Raw genomic sequence first — 22,011 nt, 5'->3', positions numbered from 1 at the left:
TCTGTTAGAGTCTTATTTTATTATTATTAGAGCGGTATTCTAATGTGACTATGCTAGCCTCTTACAATCGTGATTAACATAAGACGAACGCCTTAGCTACTAAATATTGGTATATTTTACCATCATGATATAAGCACATGCAACCATCCATACTACCCTTAATACCTGCAAACCTATCAGCTAGGACATAGACAATGGTTGTTTGTGGCTATTAAAGTCTATGGGCCAATGGGGGTGAGAGAGGATGCTAGGTGTCCCAGATGTACGGAGGAAAGGGTAGATATCCTACACATGTTCTGGACTTGTGGGGCTCTGGGAACGTTATGGGGGGAGATAGCTGTCTTGGTTGGAAAGGTGTATGATGTGACTCTCCCAGCAGACCCACTAGTGATGCTTCTAGGCTATGTCGGTGATTTGGAAGGGGATAGAATGGAATGTTTGGCAATTGTGAAGGTTTTATTCCAGGTTAGGAAAACTATAGCTAGGCATTGGTTGGATGCTGAACGGCTGACACTGAGGAAAATCACCAGGGCAATAAATCACACCATCTTAATGGAGCACAGAATATATTCCAAGAGAGGGAATCCTAAAAAATGTAACAAACAATGGGGTAAGTGGATTAAGTGCCCAGGGCTGGGGTCTATTGAAGTGCTCAGGCTCCGAACGTTAGTATAAGGGGCGGTTGGGAGTGCTTGGTGTATGTGAAGGTCTGGAGGTGCTGGAGTTCATAAATATTTCAGAGTACGAGGCCGTATAGATAATATGATGCTCTGGGTCATGATTTATTTGGACTATGCCATATGTCGAGAGATTGTAAACATACTCCGAGTCATACTAAGGGGATGACTGTGGATTGCTTGGGACATCCAATATGTTATGACTATTTCCATGTCCTATACGATTTTCTGGTACTAGCAGAGCGTATAGGTTATTGGTACGGGACTATGCTGGGAGGGCGGGAAGTTTGGGTGGGGGGGGTGTTTGATATGTTTGGATTATTGATATGTTCCATATGTGTTATCTCACAGATTGCTACTATTATTCTTTGATGAACAATGTATTGAGAAACTTTTCTCAATAAACTTGATCTAAATTTAAAATAAAATAAAAAGTCTATGGGCTCGTCGACGTATACGTTCAGAGATTTTCCGAGGGTATACACCAACAGCACAACACAGGCGTAGTGTGAATACAAAAAAAGCAACAGTGATGAACACTGGTACTCCTATTACTATACTTGTGTACACCTCAACTGCACTAACATTGCAAAACAGAACACTTTTATGTTTTTTTGGGGATGATATTGCAGGCTGGATAATTTATTATTTGTTAGAAGAGTTTTGTGCAAAGTGACAGTATCTACAAGTTTATATTTGAAAACTAGGATTATTGTAAGTACTATTTTTTACAAATAATGTTAAAATATATTTATATAATGGAGTTCTGTCATCATTGAGGATCTATTAGTGAATGTGCCAGAGAATGCAACAAATATTGCTTATTAATTTTTTATACAATGGGATGAATAACCATCCACCCTATCACTGCTAATATAAGGAATCTTTACTATTCAAGTGGTTTTTCAACAAGGATAGGGGATACAGGTGTAATCGCTGGGGGTCCGACCACTGGGAACCCCATAGATGAGGAGAATGAGGGACTGAATGTCCTTCGAAGTACTCCATGAGAATGGAGTCCCAGAAGTCCCATAGAAATTAATATAGCGCTGGTCGAGCATGCGCGCCAGTGCTCCATTCTCATGGAGCACTTCGGGGGACTTTCGGTCCCTCGTTCTCCTCATCACACAAGTATCTCCCTATCCTGTGGATAGGGGATACATGTGTTTTGTGGGAAAACCCCTTTAAGTTCAGCAGTATTGAAAGTGCTTCTAAATATTATGTCTGATATCAATTTTGTTACAGTGATATGATAAGAAAATCTTGAACAAACTCTCTTGTCGCATGGCGAAAGTACATGAAAGTTTATTAAGAAGTAAGGTTACAATAAAGAAAGTTTAAGAGAGAGAAGTAAAAATTTAGTTAGGCCGGATTCACACAAATGTTGCGAACCTCGAACGTGAAAAACTTCCGAGGTGCATCAGTGCTGTACGCTGCGGGTCGCGTTATCACACATCCCCCATAGACTAGAGTCTATGGAGGGATGCGTGAAGCGCAAAAAAAGTACATGTCCTATTTTCATGGACCCTTCACATGCACCATTGAAACAACAGCTGTGTGAACGGCCCCATTGAATTATATAGGTCCGTGTGACGACCGTAGTTTCAACGGCCGTCACACGGACGTATAACACGTTCGTGTGAATAAGGCCTTAGACAGAAGATCTAAGGATTGGCTTTTGTGAGCCTTTGGAAGGTCTTATCTGGCCATCAAGGAACAGTCTTGCAAGTTATTGTCCACAGAAGAAATGCGTACTAATAACACATCATTCTGTTTACAAGATTTATGTTGTTTAGAATATCATGTCTGTCTCAAGTAAACTTGTCAATCTTATCTCAGAATGGCCTTGAAGGCCTGGTTAACGCGGCAAGCAGTCTGATATTCAGAGAATACCATTTAAGAACAAACCTAATCTAGCAAGACTATATAAAACACTATTTAGAGGCAAAGTATACATATATGTAGCATAAGGGTCCTTTTACACGGCTGGCATGAGCCATGTAAACGAGCGACAATCAACTAGACAGCTCATTGATCGGCGCTCATTTGCTCCTTTCACTAGCAGCAATGCATGGGGCCAAGCGAACGTTACTACAATCGCTCATCCCCATACATTTCTATCATGTCAGAATTATGTGAAATAAAGATACCAGGAAAAAGTACCTTTAAATGAAATATACAAAATAATACAGCCAGTTTCTCTATCTAAAGGCCCTTTTACCAGGGTCGGCTCCAGGTTTGGGCCCTTGGGCAATATAGACTTTCAAGACACTTCAGTAACGTTAATGTGTGAGTAAGTGACAGCACATCATGATCTTGCAAGATCACTATGTGCTGAGTAAATGAATGGAGAGAAGTGTATGACGCTGATTGGTCAGCGTCATACACTTCTCTCCACAACGCCCACTTGGTCAAAAAGTAAAAACACGCCCAGTTTGGCATTAAGAAAGTCATTAGCATAAATATAAAATAGGTCGTAACTCCGTCAAAATTTATAGTTTTTCTAAATAAAAAACACTGCTGTAATCTACATTACAGCACCGATCAGATTATGTAGAAGATAGGCCACTTATAATGTGGTGACAGAGCCTCTATAAACTTTATTACTACCGCCTTAGTAATGGCCGCTGGCTGATTGACAGCATCAATTACTAATGCAGGGCTTAGTGTTAGCCGGTGCAGAGGCTAACACTAACCCCCATTATTACCCTGGTACCTGCCGCAACTAGGGATACTGGGAAGAGCTGGGTACAATCCAGTACCTGACCATCTGTAGCGACGGTCTGGCACTGGGGCAGCCGCAGACTGGTATTATTAGGCTGGGAAAGGCTGCTGTATTGGATCTGGCTGGTTATGACCCCACATATTTATTTATTTTTTTAAATAAATAATGGGAAAAAATGACATGCCCCACCTAATTTTTCACAACCAGCAAGATGCAACATAGCAGCAGCAGGCTAGCATTACCAGGGTGGGAAGGGCCACTGTTTTTGTCCTTTCCCGGCCTAATAACACCAGCCTGCGGCCACCCCAGTGCCCGACCATCACTACAGATGATCGGGTACTGGATCGTACCCAGCTCTTCCCGGCACCCCTGGTGGTGGTGGGTACCAGGGTAATAATGGGGTTAGTGTTAGCCTCTGCACCAGCTAACATTAAATTAAGACCCGCCTTAGTAATCAGCCAGCAGCTGTTAATAAGGCGGTAGTAATAAAGTTTAAGAGGACATAAAAAAAATATTTTATTCAAATAAAAAAAAAAAAAAAACACACACAATCCTCATTAACCATTTTATTGAGAATAAAAAAATCCATCATGCAAGTAGTCCTCAAATCTGACGTAGTCCAACAACCGAACCTGTAAAAAAAAAAAAACACAAAAAAAACCAAAAAACAAAACAATTATTATACGTTTTCTGGGTCCAGCGCTGGAGCCGCAATGTCAGCGGGCTTGGCACTAAATCTAAGCCTATCATGTGTGATACTGTCTGCTGATCGACTGTATCTAATCCTTTCTATAGCTATAGGGTCAGGGTGCTACAGATATGCTGTCTCATATATATATATATATATATATATATATATATTTATTTATATATACACACCTATACATACACGCACAAATTTTTTGGGGGAAGTGTACATATTTTAGTACAAGGATACTTACTGCTTGGGCCCTGTATTTAAGCCTATCATGTGTGATACTGTCTGCTGGGGGCATGTATCTAAGCCTATCATGTATGATACTATCTGCTGAGAAAAGGAGGGTATGTTGGACTACCCACAGGGGACTCCATGGCACTGTCTACAAGGGGTATGTATGGCAGGGGGACTGTGTGTGGAACCATACAGGGGGGTTTTGATACTATATACCGAGGGCATTGTGTGGGGAACGCTCTACAGGTGTCTTTGATTAGAGCCCCCAAACATAACTTTGCTTGGGGCCCCAGAAATGCCAAATTTTCCCCTGAGGGTTAGTACAAGGATACTTACTGCTGGGGCCCTGTATCTAAGGCTATATTCACACGAGCGTGACAGATTTATACGCGTAAAAAACGTGCGTAAAGCTGCTCGTGTGCGTTGCGTTTTGCATCGGTGTGCTTTGCGTGTGGAATGTGTTTTTCACACACTTTAAAATGTATATATATTTTCAATGTAATTGATGCGTGAAACACGGACAGCACACAAATGTCCTCCGTGTGGTGTCCTTGGTTTTCACGCACCCATGGACTTCAATGGTTGACTAGGTGCGTGAACACACACTAATATAGGACATGCAGTGAGTTTCACGCAAGCGACACCTGTTGCGTGAAAACTCATGCATGTGTGAATAGCCCCATTGAAATTAATGGGTCCGTGTGCTGTGCATTATTTCAACATATAGCACACAGACAAGATTCATGCACGTCTGAATGAGACCTAAGTTTATCATGTGCGATATTGTCTGCTGAGACAATGCATCCAATTCTATCCAGCGGTGTAGCTATAGGAGTCTTAATCTTATAGATATGCTATCTCCGATATATATGTAAAAAATATATATATTTTTCGGGACGGGATGTATGTCTCGGGGCTTGTGATATCAGGAGCAGAGCTGGCGTCCCAGGCAGAGTACTAGCAGCGCTCTGTCCAGTACTCCTGCTGTGGGGTTGCCCTTGAAATCACATTCCGGTCCAGGAGGATCCCCTGACATCACTGTCTATGATTAGATATTTGTGGTATTATTTATCCACCACCTGGATAAGAATAAATTCGTTCTCCGTAATATTATAATGCAAAAGAAATAGATCCGGAGTATGTATAAAATATAACTTTTACTAGATTCTGTTAAAACATATGTAACATACGATGTATATAAATGAGGGTTTCATATGCCAATACTGCATGCAAATTCTCGTATAAATTCTATGATTTGTATTTAAATCAGGATTTTGAGACAGCCGAAAATAAGTCCACCTTTGTAAGGTTTCTTAATCTGTAATGTATTATGGTTATTATCTTCAGGGGGTTCCTCCACATTTCTCTCCTTCACATGGACCTCATATTTGCAGATTAAGAAACCTTACAAAGGTGGACTGATTTTCTGCTGTCTCAAAATCCTGATTTAAATACAAATCATAGAATTTATACGAGAATTTACATACATCGTATGTTACGTATGTTTTAACGGATTCTGGTAAAAGTTATATTTTATATATACTCCGGATCTATTTCTTTTGCATTATAATATTACGGAGAACAAATTTATTCTTATCCAGGTGGTGGATAAATAATACCTGTCACGGACACAGGGTTTGTGGACCCACTAGGCCGCTCCGCCGTAGCGGGGAGGCAGCTGACCAGGTCACAGTCTAAGCAGAAGTAAATGGTAGACAGTAATGCTTGGGTACCTGAAATAGTCCGGGCGGTGGCTGTGGCTTCAGCACGGATGGAGGCAGGTGCGGCAAGTGGCGCTAGACGTGGCGGGCAGTATCCGATGACACTTGACGTGACAGATGGCACTTGACGTGGCAGATGGCACTTGACGTGGCAGAAGACACTTGACGTGGCAGAAGACACTTGACGTGGCAGATGACACTTGACGTGGCAGGTGGCACTTGACGTGGCAGGTGGCACTTGACGTGGCAGAAGACACTTGAACGCGGGTAGGCACAGGAACAATACGGAATACAGGAACGGTAACAGGGCACGGGTAACAGCTGGAACGGGAGACACTAAGGAACCATTTGCGAGACAGACTGGGAAAGACTAACAACGCTCAGGCAAGGATTAGAAGGCCAGGGGCCTTCTTATAGACCAGGAAATCGTGGCAGTTGATGGTGATGACGATTTCCTAATTGCGCGCGCTGGCCCTTTAAGGCTGGGCGCGAGCGTGCGCGCGCACCCTACGGGACCCAGCCGAACGGAGCGGAAGTGAGCGCTGGCATCTCCTAGGAGGGAGACGGAGGCCAGCGCTCACAGATCCATGGCTGCGGGCGTCGGGAGGTGAGTAAACCCGACGGCCCGCGGCCATGGGCGCTACAATACCACAAATATCTAATATGAATTTTGTAAAAGGATATGGCAAATTTTATTCCAAGTGCCATCAACACAGAGGCATGGTTGCATCAAGCTAGGGAAGTTTTTTCGGAGAAAGAGTTCTCCCAAAAGAAATATATGCCATCTTTAAAATCAGCCTTTTCTGAATTGACCAAATGTTATAAAGAACAAGCAACATCATGGTGGGAAGTTCAGTCGTTTGAAAATTACCTCAAAAGCAATATAGTTCCGAGAGGTCTGAGAATTATGCTTATGCCTGCAGCGAGATTACAGACCCCTGAATTAATGCATAAGTGGGAAACCGAGACAACAAACAGCTCCTTGAGATTAATACAAATCCTGTTGGACGAGGAAAAGCAAATTCTGGACATCACAACTAAAAATCTAAAAGAACAAAATGAAATAGTTCTAAAGTTCAAAACTGAACCGGAATATACTGCGAAAGAACTCCAATTGCAAAACATCTTTGAGAAGTTTCAATTTAATTTAACAGAAAGAAAGCACAATCAATTTGTTCGGGATCTGCAAGACTTCAAAGACAATAAAATATATACGTTTGAAGCAAAAAAAGGAAGATCAAAACTTGAAACAGATCAATCCTCAACGGACACTGATCACACAGATGAGGTATCCAATTATCAGAGTTGGTCCAGAGGCAACAGAGGGAGAAACCCCATCAGATCAAGTAGGGGAAGAGGCTCCCAGAGAAATAGGAACCCTCAAAAACTATGGGACTTATCGCAAAATTCAGGTATCTCCAGCTTTGCAGGAACCAGTCAAAATTCGGGACTCAATATAGAAACACCTTGTTTTTTAGACAGGGAGGATCCAAGAACCCCTTATCAGCTACGGAACAAACCAAACAACCGGAAATAGAAAAGAAAGAACTGACGGTTATTAATTTATCTGAAAGGAAACTAACCAATACTGAAATTTCCATTCTTGGCAGAGGCTTATCTTTTATACCGACCACTGGCTTCGATATTTTCAACTGGGTCAAGGACATCCATTTGTTCACAAGAAAATTGAAATGGCACAAGTTGTATAGTATTAAAGATGAAAATGAGTGTCAACAATTAGGAATAACGCTTGAGGAATTACCACATGCAAGAGACCTGGCGAATCTGTTAGCCTCAAATGATAAACAAAGAGGGACAGGTCCCTTTACAACTTGCACACTTAAACATCAGAAAATGCCCCCTACAGGAGAAACATCAGTCATAGATGTATTCCAAGAGCTGGTCATAAATGACCTGATGAAGATTAATATACAAAGAAAATGTACACATTTAACTAGAAATTACAACAATGCATTAATTTCCCTAGAAAGAGACGAGAACATCGTGATCAAGTCATCCGACGCGGGGGGCAATGTAGTAATCCTGGAGAGGAAAAAATATATAGAAATTGTAATGCCGGGGTAGGGAGACAGACAGGTGAGCCCTAATCTACCCGCCACTCAGTCCTTGCCTACTTGCAACGGCCCGTCCTAGGCGACGGCGTACAACTGGGCGACGGTCCCTACGCTCACTATGTGCACGACAGACAAACAGACAAGGGTACACAGATGCTAGGGGAACGGGGCAGTTGCCCACGGCAACACCGTGAGCAACAAGAGTAGTGAACGAGCTGAGTCAAACCAGGAGTGTACGAGGTACCAAACGCAGAGCAGGAGAGTAGTGAACGAGCCGAGTCAAACCAGGAGTGTACTAGGTACCAAACGCAGAGCAGGAGAGTAGTCAGTAAGCCAGGGTCTATATGGAGCAGAGGACAAAAGTACAAGCAGCAGCAGCGCCAGGAAACAGACAGAATCACAGACAAAGGAGGAGGAGGAAGTAAAGGTATAAATAGACAGAGGGCGGGAGCTAACTCCATCTGGCCAGGCTGCGATAGGCTCTCCCACTCCTCAGCCTCCCAGCCTGGCTGGTAGAAGAAGGGGTCACTCGATCAGACTTAGGAGCAGGTGCAGACTGACTAACCACGGGCGTCGACACAGAAGCTGTGTCTGGCAGATCCTTTACAGAAATGTGCCACAACATCCTGAATGATCCTGCTAGTTATGAGATTCTAACAGAAGATCCCACTATGAAGTTTAAAAGGGATCTCTTTAAAATACTAAATGACGCGCTAAGAAGTAATCTCATCAATGAACATGAATGCAAATTCATGATGATTGATAAACCAAAGACCCCCACCTTTTATGCTCTCCCCAAAATACACAAGGGCACGAATACCTTAAAAGGACGCCCTATTGTATCTGGTATTTTGGGATTGACACAAAATATTGACAGGGTCTTGAGAGCCTATGTAGAAACCCTACCCTCTTATACAAGGGATACGATGGATCTGTTGGCCAAAATTGATGGTCTACCCATCGAACAAGGCACTACCCTATGTAGTATAGATGTGGAGGCTCTATACTCGTCAATTCTCCATGAAATGGGACTTGAGGCAGTACGTCATTTTTTAGAAACTAGAGGGACACACTTTAGGGTTCATAGCGCACTCACGTTGAGGCTGTTGGAGTTTGTTCCAACCAAAAATTACTTTCTGTTCAACAGACGCATGTACCACCAGCTCAGAGGCACCGTCATGTGCCTCCACATACGCCAACTTATTTCTGGGCTGGTGGGAAGAAACCATAGTGTTTACCGATGAACGATATTTATCCAATCTACCAGTCTCAATCTGGGCGCGTTATATTGACGATATTTTCGTCCTGTGGACTGAACCTATCGATATGTTCAGGGAGTTTGTCCAGTCTATAAATCAAAACGACATCGGGTTGAAATTTACTTTTGAATCTCACCCGAACTCACTTCCTTTTCTAGATGTGCTCATATCTATAGAAAATAATGGCAAATTGAAAACCTCAATCTATAGGAAACCCACGGCCACAAACAGCCTTCTGAGGTGGGAGAGTTATCATCCCTACCCACTTAAAAAGGGTATACCCAAGGGACAATATCACCGCCTCAGAAGGAACTGTTCTGACACAGGTGATTTTGAGGAGAAAGCCAAGGATCTTAAGGCAAGATTTGCTGAAAGAGGCTACCCGTCCAGAATCTTAAAGGAATCATACAGATACGCACAATCCCAAAAATGAGAAGAATTATTAATTCCTAAAAAGAGAAAGGGCAAGAAGCCACGGCGCCACTTGGTGTGGATCAAAGAAGGTGGAGGTGAGAAATAAATAAATAAATGCTCACCGTGAGGTTAGAAGAGTTGAATGGAGAAATCCACGAAATAGCTGCTGCCAGATCCGGGCCGGTTACCAAGGTAACCGCTTGGTTATGATGAATGCAAGGTGGAAAAAATTAGGATCTATTTAGGCGCTGCTGCGTGGTGTAAACGGGATATAAATCCAGAAGCCAGGTAAACGTAAATGGTTTATTGCTATGCAACGCGTTTCAACGCCGAACTGGCGTTTTCGTCAGGCATGGTGAACACAAAAAGAGACATGTATTTATACAGAAAGTAAATCATCTGCTTTGGGCCAGTACAGACTGGACAATTAGGCATAAAACCGCCAAAACCCCGGGGGGGGGGGGAGGGGGGTCAAAGTTCAAAAGGTACAGTCTATTGTAATACATTTAGTGGTATTTAATCAATAAAACGTAAATACACAGTAAAATCAATAAAAACAGTAATAAAAGATGAGTTGTCACGATAAGAAATTCTCTTTTTGTTGTATATCGATGTAGAGGGATAGCTGAAAACGTTGTGTATGGGGGACGGCAGTATTTTGTTGTTAAATAATTAGCAAATGACATCGGGAAGGGATAGGTGGTGAGCAGGTAGTAACTGATTTGTTATTTATTTAATTGTTTGTTGTTTGAAACGTAAGGAGTTGTATGTCTGAAACATAAGTGGTTGCGTGTGAAAGTTAAACTTGTTGTTTGTTGCCAAGGAGACCACCTATGTTACGGTGGCCGACGTGGTCCAGAGCAGGATGGAACGCACAGTGACCTGCAAAACGCCAGGGGTCGCCGAGCTGTGTTGCAGGAAAGATGGGGATTGAACAAATGGTGAATGAACAGAGAAGGGATTACCGAAAAAAAGGGGGGGAGGTAAGTATAAATGAAATGCAAGTAATGGAGCTGGAAGTAATGTTTTTATAGAAATAACACAGTGTTCTATATAGTGGTTATTTTTATTTTTATTTTAATTAGTTGATTTGAGGAATCACTTGAAAAGGTTAGAGTAATTATAGAGGGTGAGGATGGCATGGATGAATTTTGTTGGGGCAGTAACTGAATTCTTTAAAATGAAAGGTTGGTTCTAATGTTTTGAGAAAGGGGTGCATACATTTTTAGATTTGCTTTTAGATTTACTTCAAGGGAAAAAAGTCCCTATTAGAGATCGTTAGCGCATTAGGGTTTATCAAACAGAACCACAAATGCAGGACGGGTGGTTGTCTAGTTATTGTTAAAGTACAGGGGCGGAGGATTAGCTGGTTATTATAATAATATTTAGTGGGAAACGCGGGAGTATTAGTGTCAAAGAGGTCTCATACTTCCCTATAAGGGCTATTTCATTGAACTGTATAGGTTTGTGAATATTGAATTTTAGGTATATATTCGAGTGGGTGCTGGTAGGATCCGGAGGTTGTTTCAATGTTTGGGATTAGTTCAATAGTTAGTCTAGGGATGACTCTGTGATGTCGTTTAAACCCAATGGGTATAGTGTGTTCATTTTAAAAATCCAGTAGTTTTCCCTTTGTTTTAATTTGTTGAATCTGTTCGGGACGTCAGGGTGAATGTGTTCAATAGGTGTGATTGTAATTTTATTGAAATGGCACTCGTGTGCCTGAGAGAAGTGACGGGAAACACTGTGTTTGAGATATCCAGTGTTAATATTGAACCGGTGGTTATTAACTCGAGTTCTTAGGCATTGGGTGGTTCTTCCGATGTACTGTAATTGGCACGGGCACTCTAAAAGGTAGATGACATATGAGCTGCCACAGTTGAGGAGTGTTTGGATTGTGAATGTTTCATTGGTGACGGTGGATGTGTAGGTGTATTTTTTGTGGCTTATGGTATTGCAGCAGAGGCAGCGTGAATGTCCACATTTATAGGAACCTTTGAGGTTGGAAAGAAAATTTGTGGGTTTTGTTGAATGTTTCTTTTGTCTGCTGGGGGCCAGAATATTTTTGAGGGTTAGGGATCGTCTGAATGTAATGTTTGGTTTGTCTGGTAGTGTGTCCTTTAGGTGCGGATCATTTTTTAGGATGTGCCAATATTTGGAGAGAATGTTCCTAATCGTTTTATTGCCTCTATTGTAGGTGGTGATGAAGTTGATGTTGGAGTTACTCGGGCCAGATTTGGGTTTCTTGAGGGAGGGGTTTAGACAGTATTTTTGTGTGAGTTCAGAAGCTTGTGATTTTGCGCATTTTATAAGGTTTATGGGAAAATGTTTATCTTTGAATCTTTTTTCTAAAATTAGGCACTCATTATTGAAGTCTTTGTCGGTGCTGCAGTTCTTCCTTATCCTCCTGAATTGCCCAAACTGAATGTTTTTGAGCCATGGGCGGTAGTGGGCGCTTCTAAAATCAATGTAACTGTTAACGTCTACTAATTTAAAATGTGTTTTTGTCGTAAATTTGTTGCTGTCGTTGTCGTAATTGATGGTAAGATCTAGGAAATCTATGGAGGTGGGGGAAAAGGTGTGTGAAAATGATAGGTCGTAGCTGTTGTTGTTTAAAGTTTCAATGAAGCGAGCAGCTTCCTCCTCAGTGCCTTTCCATATTATAAACAGGTCGTCGATGTACCGTTTGTATAGCATTATGTTATTTTTATAGGGATGTTCGCCATGGATGTGTGTTTTTTCGAAGGATCCCATGTATAAATTAGCATAGGAGGGTGCGAAGCGGGTGCCCATAGCACAACCTTTAATCTGATAGTAAAAGCTACTATTGAAGCTGAAGATGTTGTGTTTGAGGATGAATTCGATGCAATTGATTAGGAAAACTACTTGGGGTTCAGGGATTGTGTCATTGGATGAGAGGAAAGAGTGGGCTACTTCTATACCTTTATTATGGGGGATGTTGCTGTACAGTGCAGTTACGTCTGCTGTTAAAAAACTGATTGGGGATGTTGAAGGGTCAAAATTTAGGTCGTTTAGGTCTCTAATTAGTTGTGTGGAATCCTTGAGGTGGGATGGTAAGATGAGGACTGTTTTTATTGATTTTACTGTGTATTTACGTTTTATTGATTAAATACCACTAAATGTATTACAATAGACTGTACCTTTTGAACTTTGACCCCCCTCCCCCCCCCCCGGGGTTTTGGCGGTTTTTTGCCTAATTGTCCAGTCTGTACTGGCCCAAAGCAGATGATTTACTTTCTGTATAAATACATGTCTCTTTTTGTGTTCACCATGCCTGACGAAAACGCCAGTTCGGCGTTGAAACGCGTTGCATAGCAATAAACCATTTACGTTTACCTGGCTTCTGGATTTATATCCCGTTTACACCACGCAGCAGCGCCTAAATAGATCCTAATTTTTTCCACCTTGCATTCATCATAACCAAGCGGTTACCTTGGTAACCGGCCCGGATCTGGCAGCAGCTATTTCGTGGATTTCTCCATTCAACTCTTCTAACCTCACGGTGAGCATTTATTTATTTATTTCTCACCTCCACCTTCTTTGATCCACACCAAGTGGCGCCGTGGCTTCTTGCCCTTTCTCTACTTCAGATCGGACTGCATCCACTCCGCAAAGCTGATACTCCGATATCAGGTGCGCCCTACCACCAACCCCCGGTGACCCCCCCCGGAGTTCTTTTGGTTGGAAAGTCGACTCCTGCACTGGCAGCCGCTGTTTTGTATCTACCACATCAAACGACTCCCTGCAACATCTTACAAACATCTGGAACCTACACCTACGATGTTGGATTTCACCAACGAAAGGAACCGACTACGCGAACGGCTCATCCTTGAATCCATCGGGACCGACACCATGCCAGGACTCTCTCACATAGTGAGTAACAATTCATCACTTGCAGAAACTCAAAAGATGACTAACCTATACTTATCTTTGGAAGACCTCCTGAAAAAGGAGGCTCTGCAGAACATTGACTGTCAATTTTTGTCACTGTATATTTCTGGTAACATCACTCCTAGAGGTCTGAGGTTACTAATCACTAACCCGTACCCCACAGACCTGACTTTCAGCACCGACTGGAAGTCTTTTATAGATGTATGCCATGTAGGTTTCCTAGAAAGACTGCACACTAAACGCACAATGCTTAGCAATGCCCTCCTGTTGGACATTCTCATGATTAAGGAGCAACTACTACACTTCAGCGATCATTGTGATTTCTCTAAACTAGAGGAATCCACCAGCAGGAGACTGATCGCTTATGAAAGAGATCTCATTTTAAGAAAAGTGAAAAAACTAAAAAGAGATCAGGCAGACTATGCCACTAATCCTGCAGGTGACTGGAAATCCAGCACCTTACCTATCCCTCACCAAGATACCATTTTGCCTGACCATGTCAACACTCAAAATAAGAACATTTTGAGCAAACCCAATTCTGCAACCCCACGAGTCATGACTTACAGCAGGTCCTTCAGGAACAGCTCCAAGTCCAGACTCGCAGTTAGAATAAACGAGACAACACCACAAAGAAAACCAAGAAACTATTCAGAGACTCATAATCACCCATTGAGAATTAAAACTCCAACACCCATCCCCAAATCTAGTTGTCACGACATAGTTCCAATTTCCACCCTGAACCTCCTGCCACAACCCAACTACCCTTCCTTACATAGACATTTCAGTCCCAGGGTACCAATGAACGCCTTCAAATCCTCCGACCTAGCTATTCATCTATCTCGGTTACCCTCTACCTCTCAACCCATGGAAGTCCCCCCACCCTCCATCACCCATTCCCCCATATCTCTGACCAATGACTCCACAGATGCCGTTGATGAGGATGACGACAACAATCTCTCATCCCTACTTCAGTTATCAATACACAATACTCCCTATTTCACCAACCCAATTTCACCCGAGGACCATTTCCACAGCCCGCCAGATAACCAAAATACCACCCAGGGGTCCACAAACCCCAATATGGATCTGGCCACGTCTGCTCTGGACTTCACTTACGCAACAACGTCTTTTTTAGGACTACCCTCCCAGTTAGTCAGACCCCCATTAACCTCCACTGTGGTAAGCCAAGACATCCTGATCCCCTACATCATGAGTCCCAAAGCCCAGACCATAACTCATTTCTTTCCAAAAATCCAAAAGATTTCGACCAAAAGAAAACTAGACATAGACCTAGAGGACGGAGAGGAGGCACCAAACGCACCAAACCAACATCCATCACTCAACAAAAAGAGGAACCTGGTCCAACAGTAAAATTATTCAATTTGTCACTACATATCCTAAACAGTTCCGAGCACAGCCTTCTGAATAGGGGCCTCTCTTTCTGCCCCACAGCATCAACTGATAATTTTGAACTTTTTATGGACCTTAACAGGTTCATAAGAAAACTCACACTCACCAGACACTTTGCTATGATCAAATCCACCACCACACCAGGCCCAATTATTGAACCACCTGAAAATTCTCCCACACTCAATGCCATCTCAGTGGAAGTCCATCCTAAGTCTAACTTTTACCCGACCCATCACCAGGGCCGAATGGTAGAAACCTTCTCGTCCCTGGTTAGCAATGAGTTCAGGACACTAGACCCACCATCCCATTATATTGACAACCTAACTACCCATGAAAGAAGGGCCATGAAGAATCTCCAAAAGAATCAAGAAATCATAATTCGCCCAGCTGACAAAGGGGGGGCATAATCATCCAGGACAGAAATAAATATTTCGATGAGACCATGAGGATCCTCAGCAACACCACTTTCTACAGAAAACTCATTACCAACCCATTACCCACTTACACACAAGAATATAAAGACCTTATTGAGTCAGCTGCCAAATCAGGACTGATTAATAAAAAAGAGAAGCGCTTTCTATCTGTCACTTTTCCAAATATGCCCTTCATCTACCACCTGCCAAAAATTCATAAATCACTAATTGATCCGCCCGGACGCCCCATCATCTCGGGAATTGACTCCCTCACGAGTAACCTTTCACATTTCATTGACCTTCACCTGCAACCCCTTGTCCTCACCTTACCATCCCACCTCAAGGATTCCACACAACTAATTAGAGACCTAACCTACCTAAATTTTGACCCTTCAACATCCCCAATCAGTTTTTTAACAGCAGACGTAACTGCACTGTACAGCAACATCCCCCATAATAAAGGTATAGAAGTAGCCCACTCTTTCCTCTCATCCAATGACACAATCCCCGAACCCCAAGTAGTTTTCCTAATCAATTGCATCGAATTCATCCTCAAACACAACATCTTCAGCTTCAATAGTAGCTTTTACCATCAGATTAAAGGTTGTGCTATGGGCACCCGCTTCGCACCCTCCTATGCTAATTTATACATGGGATCCTTCGAAAAAACACACATCCATGGCGAACATCCCTATAAAAATAACATAATGCTATACAAACGGTACATCGACGACCTGTTTATAATATGGAAAGGCACTGAGGAGGAAGCTGCTCGCTTCATTGAAACTTTAAACAACAACAACTACGGACCTATCATTTTCACACACCTTTTCCCCCACCTCCATAGATTTCCTAGATCTTACCATCAATTACGACAATGACAGCAATAAATTTACGACAAAAACACATTTTAAATTAGTAGACGTTAACAGTTACATTGATTTTAGAAGCGCCCACTACCGCCCATGGCTCAAAAACATTCAGTTTGGGCAATTCAGGAGGATAAGGAAGAACTGCAGCACCGACAAAGACTTCAATAATGAGTGCCTAATTTTAGAAAAAAGATTCAAAGATAAACATTTTCCCATAAACCTTATAAAAGGCGCAAAATCACAAGCTTCTGAACTCACACAAAAATCCTGTCTAAACCCCTCCCTCAAGAAACCCAAATCTGGCCCGAGTAACTCCAACATCAACTTCATCACCACCTACAATAGAGGCAATAAAACGATTAGGAACATTCTCTCCAAATATTGGCACATCCTAAAAAATGATCCGCACCTAAAGGACACACTACCAGACAAACCAAACATTACATTCAGACGATCCCTAACCCTCAAAAATATTCTGGCCCCCAGCAGACCAAAGAAACATTCAACAATACCCACAAATTTTCTTTCCAACCTCAAAGGTTCCTATAAATGTGGACATTCACGCTGCCTCTGCTGCAATACCATAAGCCACAAAAAAATACACCTACACATCCACCGTCACCAATGAAACATTCACAATCCAAACACTCCTCAACTATGGCAGCTCATATGTCATCTACCTTTTAGAGTGCCCGTGCCAATTACAGTACATCGGAAGAACCACCCAATGCCTAAGAACTCGAGTTAATAACCACCGGTTCAATATTAACACTGGATATCTCAAACACAGTGTTTCCCGTCACTTCTCTCAGGCACACGAGTGCCATTTCAATAAAATTACAATCACACCTATTGAACACATCAACAAATTAAAACAAAGGGAAAACTACTGGATTTTTAAAATGAACACACTATACCCATTGGGTTTAAACGACATCACAGAGTCATCCCTAGACTAACTATTGAACTAATCCCAAACATTGAAACAACCTCCGGATCCTACCAGCACCCACTCGAATATATACCTAAAATTCAATATTCACAAACCTATACAGTTCAATGAAATAGCCCTTATAGGGAAGTATGAGACCTCTTTGACACTAATACTCCCGCATTTCCCACTAAATATTATTATAATAACAGCTAATCCTCCGCCCCTGTACTTTAACAATAACTAGACAACCACCCGTCCTGCATTTGTGGTTCTGTTTGATAAACCCTAATGCGCTAACGATCTCTAATAGGGACTTTTTTCCCTTGAAGTAAATCTAAAAGCAAATCTAAAAATGTATGCACCCCTTTCTCAAAACATTAGAACCAACCTTTCATTTTAAAGAATTCAGTTACTGCCCCAACAAAATTCATCCATGCCATCCTCACCCTCTATAATTACTCTAACCTTTTCAAGTGATTCCTCAAATCAACTAATTAAAATAAAAATAAAAATAACCACTATATAGAACACTGTGTTATTTCTATAAAAACATTACTTCCAGCTCCATTACTTGCATTTCATTTATACTTACCTCCCCCCCTTTTTTTCGGTAATCCCTTCTCTGTTCATTCACCATTTGTTCATTCCCCATCTTTCCTGCAACACAGCTCGGCGACCCCTGGCGTTTTGCGGGTCACCGTGCGTTCCATCCTGCTCTGGACCACGTCGGCCACCGTAACATAGGTGGTCTCCTTGGCAACAAACAACAAGTTTAACTTTCACACGCAACCACTTATGTTTCAGACATACAACTCCTTACGTTTCAAACAACAAACAATTAAATAAATAAATAACAAATCAGATGTCATTTGCTAATTATTTAACAACAAAATACTGCCGTCCCCCATACACAACGTTTTCAGCTATCCCTCTACATCGATATACAACAAAAAGAGAATTTCTTATCGTGACAACTCGTCTTTTATTACTGTTTTTATTGATTTTACTGTGTATTTACGTTTTATTGATTAAATACCACTAAATGTATTACAATAGACTGTACCTTTTGAACTTTGACCCCCCTCCCCCCCCGGGGTTTTGGCGGTTTTTTGCCTAATTGTCCAGTCTGTACTGGCCCAAAGCAGATGATTTACTTTCTGTATAAATACATGTCTCTTTTTGTGTTCACCATGCCTGACGAAAACGCCAGTTCGGCGTTGAAACGCGTTGCATAGCAATAAACCATTTACGTTTACCTGGCTTCTGGATTTATATCCCGTTTACACCACGCAGAAGCGCCTAAATAGATCCTAATTTTTTCCACCTTGCATTCATCATAATTCCTAAAAAGAAAGAAACTATTAAACAGCCTATACGACTAATAGGAACATATGACATGGCAGATTATACAATTAAAAGTATTTTAGAAAAAGATTGAAAAATTCTTCAGATGGACGCTAACCTCAGAGAGATAGTAACACCAATGGCACAAATAACCTATAGGAAGGGAAGAAGCATAGGGGATCAAGTAACACATAGTCATCTAGACACTATAAAAAAACGAAGGGTGCTGGCTAAACTGATGGATGCTTTAGATGTGGATACTGTAAGGCATGCACATATATACAAAACAACAAAAGTTTTTCATAGTGCCCATACAGGAATTCATTACCCTATAAAAAGCTTCTCCAACTGTAGAACAAACAACGTAGTGTATAAAATTACATGTCCATGCCACGTATACTATATCGGAAAGACCACAAGAGAATTCAAAAGGAGAGTTCTGGAGAATATAGGTGATGTCCGACATGAAATAGACAAACCAATATCCCGTCATGTTCATCTCAAACATAAGGGAGACCCAGATTGCCTAAAATTCACAATAATAGAATGGTTTGCGACCATCTATAAGAGGTGGCGACATTGATAGAAGTCTATTACAAATGGAATCGAAGTGGATTCTTAAATTAGGCTCAACTGCACCAAACGGGCTAAATGAACAACTCGATTTTGGATGTTTTATTTAAACTCACTTCGCATATGTTCTCTAATAATAAAGTAGACTCCTACAATAATAACCACACTAGGCAAAAGATACAAAATATCATAATGAAGCAATAAAGTGCTCCCTAGCATTTGCAACCTATACTTGCTTTAAAGATAGCTTGATCACTATCCCTTGCTTGCCATTTAAATATCCCTAATATACAGTCACATGACTACGTAATAAATGGATTACTTTAAAAATAAACAAGCTTACTCCGTTTGCTTTCTAAGACCTTATTTGTGGGTGTGGGTACCTCGGAGTGCCGGTTGAGAGCCTCCCCCTTTCTTGATCGGCTTCCTTGTACCATACACACAACTGTTGGCCTGTTTGAAAATTCCCCCTTCCCCCCCTTCCCATTTCCACTCACCGGTCGGACTTCTTGCTTTTACACATAGACATGCTTATGTCTATGTACCCACTCTGATACAGACTCGCAGCGCCAGTCAGACGACGCGGACCTGAACAATGAGAGGGCTATTGAGGTTACGTTACAGCCAGTGACTGGCTGCTACGTCACTCTACCAGGGGCGGAGTTTCTCTGTATCCTTGACAATGCGAACTAAGGATCGCTGCCTGCAGACTCAAAACATATCTCCGGTTGTTGAGATTGCAGGGAGCCTGACTTATAGTGGAGTGTGGCGGTGACCCGCGGCGCGATCGCGGACCTGGCTGACACGGACAGTTTGTTTATGTTCAGTGGGTCTGCGGTCGCGGGGCGGATTATCGCTTCACACTAGACATACGCCCCCATATACGTCACAGGGAGGTGAGGGAGGATCCGGGGGAGTAACCGGCTATAAAAGGAGCAGGGAATCCCTCAGTACAGTGACGATACACGCCAGGAACAGGCGTTCTCTATTCACTTCCCAAAGGAAGGCTTAAAGAGGCTCTGTCACCAGATTTTGCAACCCCTATCTGCTATTGCAGCAGATCGGCGCTGCAATGTAGATAAGAGTAACGTTTTTATTTTTAAAAAACGAGCATTTTTGGCCAAGTTATGACCATTTTTGTATTTATGCAAATGAGGCTTTCTAAAGTCCAACTGGGCGTGTATTATGTGTGTTACATCTGGGCGTGTTTACGTCTTTTAAAAATAAAAACGTTACGGTTATCTATCTATGGAGTCGAGTGATCCATAATTATTCCTTACCCCTTAAGAATAATACACACGACACCAAGGATGGATTTTAATGGCCACAGCAGCCGTTTATTATAAATTTCATAAACTTAGAAATTTTATAACCAAAACTGTAAATAACCTAGAATTCCCAAACATTGGAAATTCTACCAGAATACACATACCAAAACCCTTAACAGGGTCAATATAAATTACACTTTATAAATTGACCAGGGGACGCCCTTGAGGTTACCACAACTTATAAAAACGTAGCCATCTGCCACCACCACTAGTTTTTACCTCCAGCCGTAACCCGGCTCGAAGGCACCTTCTTGCAGATGGCTTTTCCATAAAGCACTTCAAAGGGGTAACACCCTAAGAAGCCTTCCACATATTTTTGGGGGATGCATACCCCTGATGCGACCCCCCCACCAGTTTTACTGACCAACCTCAAGGACTCCCCCCGCCACTGCGACATGGACCTTGACCACCTCAAGGCCGTGAGCTCCTCCACACCAACACACCTCTTTCAATCCTGTCTGCCAGGGCCAAACTCCACAAATCCATCCCCACCTCATTCAAATGTACCCCATCCGGTCTCCAATAACAACCTACCCCCGCTTCCAGATCCCTATGCCTGACCAACACACCTCCATTTCTTGCCACAAATGCCGACACAGCCCTATTTACTTTTATCCTGGCATTATTAAGCCTCTCCACGGATCGGGCCAAGCGCCACGTCTTTCTGGGTACAATATCTGACCATACTATAATCAGGCCCGGGTGTAATGCCCATAAACACAACAAGTCGTGCTTAATATCCCTCACCAAATCTCGAAAAGGGCGCACACTCAAGTCATTCCCCCCAACATGCAAAACTAAAATCTCGGGAACCCGGTCTAGCTGCGTATACACCTGAAATTCCGGTAACACCCTTGACCAAACCATTCCCCGAAAACCCAGCCAATGCAGGATAGCATCCTCCCGCGGAATCCTCAGTTGACGACCATCCGGGCGAACCTCCGCCCGTAATGCACAAAGGAGTGCCCCAGGATCCACACCAGCAAAGGACGCGAACCTGTGAAAGAAATAAGCACACACATCTTACAAATCCCATTCGGACTCCATCTTCCACCAGACAACAAACCTCCCAGCAGCTTTCTAACAGTCTGACAGCAAGTGAGGCCGAACATAAGTGCGGAACCGGTTAGACTCCCATCTCCCGATACGCCTGACCCCAGCCTCATCCAACCCCCATCGCACCGCCTCAGTTGCTGCGCCAATACGAAACGAATGGGAAGAATACTCAGCTGACTGCAACCCAATTGCCAGCAAACAGCGTTTAAACACTGCACCAAATTGGAACCTGGATAAAAAGGACCCGTCTTCATGCCGCAATAACGGAACCTCCGTTCCCCCCACCTGTACCCCAAAAGCGGACATACACTGTACCGGACACACCGCCGAGCCCCTGATCGCAAATAACACAATTCGCGTCCCCTTA

At 42.5% G+C, this 22,011-nt stretch overlaps 1 protein-coding gene across 2 annotated transcripts in view; it reads right to left on the bottom strand.

Moving 5' to 3' along the window:
* The window catches only part of LOC142761121 (pantetheinase-like), a 68,475-nt gene that overhangs the window by 40,416 nt on the left and 6,048 nt on the right, over positions 1 to 22,011 (bottom strand). The window contains exon 1 of one of the 2 annotated variants that reach the window (XM_075864310.1): positions 13,160 to 13,244. The exons of the other annotated variant lie outside the window; for it this stretch is intronic. The gene's annotated coding sequence lies outside the window, so the exon portion shown is untranslated. Of the gene's footprint in view, positions 1 to 13,159; positions 13,245 to 22,011 lie in introns of those variants that run through there. 2 annotated transcript variants of the gene reach the window in all.

Source organism: Rhinoderma darwinii, chromosome 4 (genome assembly GCF_050947455.1).
Source record: "Rhinoderma darwinii isolate aRhiDar2 chromosome 4, aRhiDar2.hap1, whole genome shotgun sequence".
In the NCBI taxonomy this organism is placed as follows: domain Eukaryota; kingdom Metazoa; phylum Chordata; class Amphibia; order Anura; family Rhinodermatidae; genus Rhinoderma; species Rhinoderma darwinii.
Note: the sequence above shows the minus strand (reverse complement) of the source record. Positions and strands in the feature narration are given on the sequence as shown.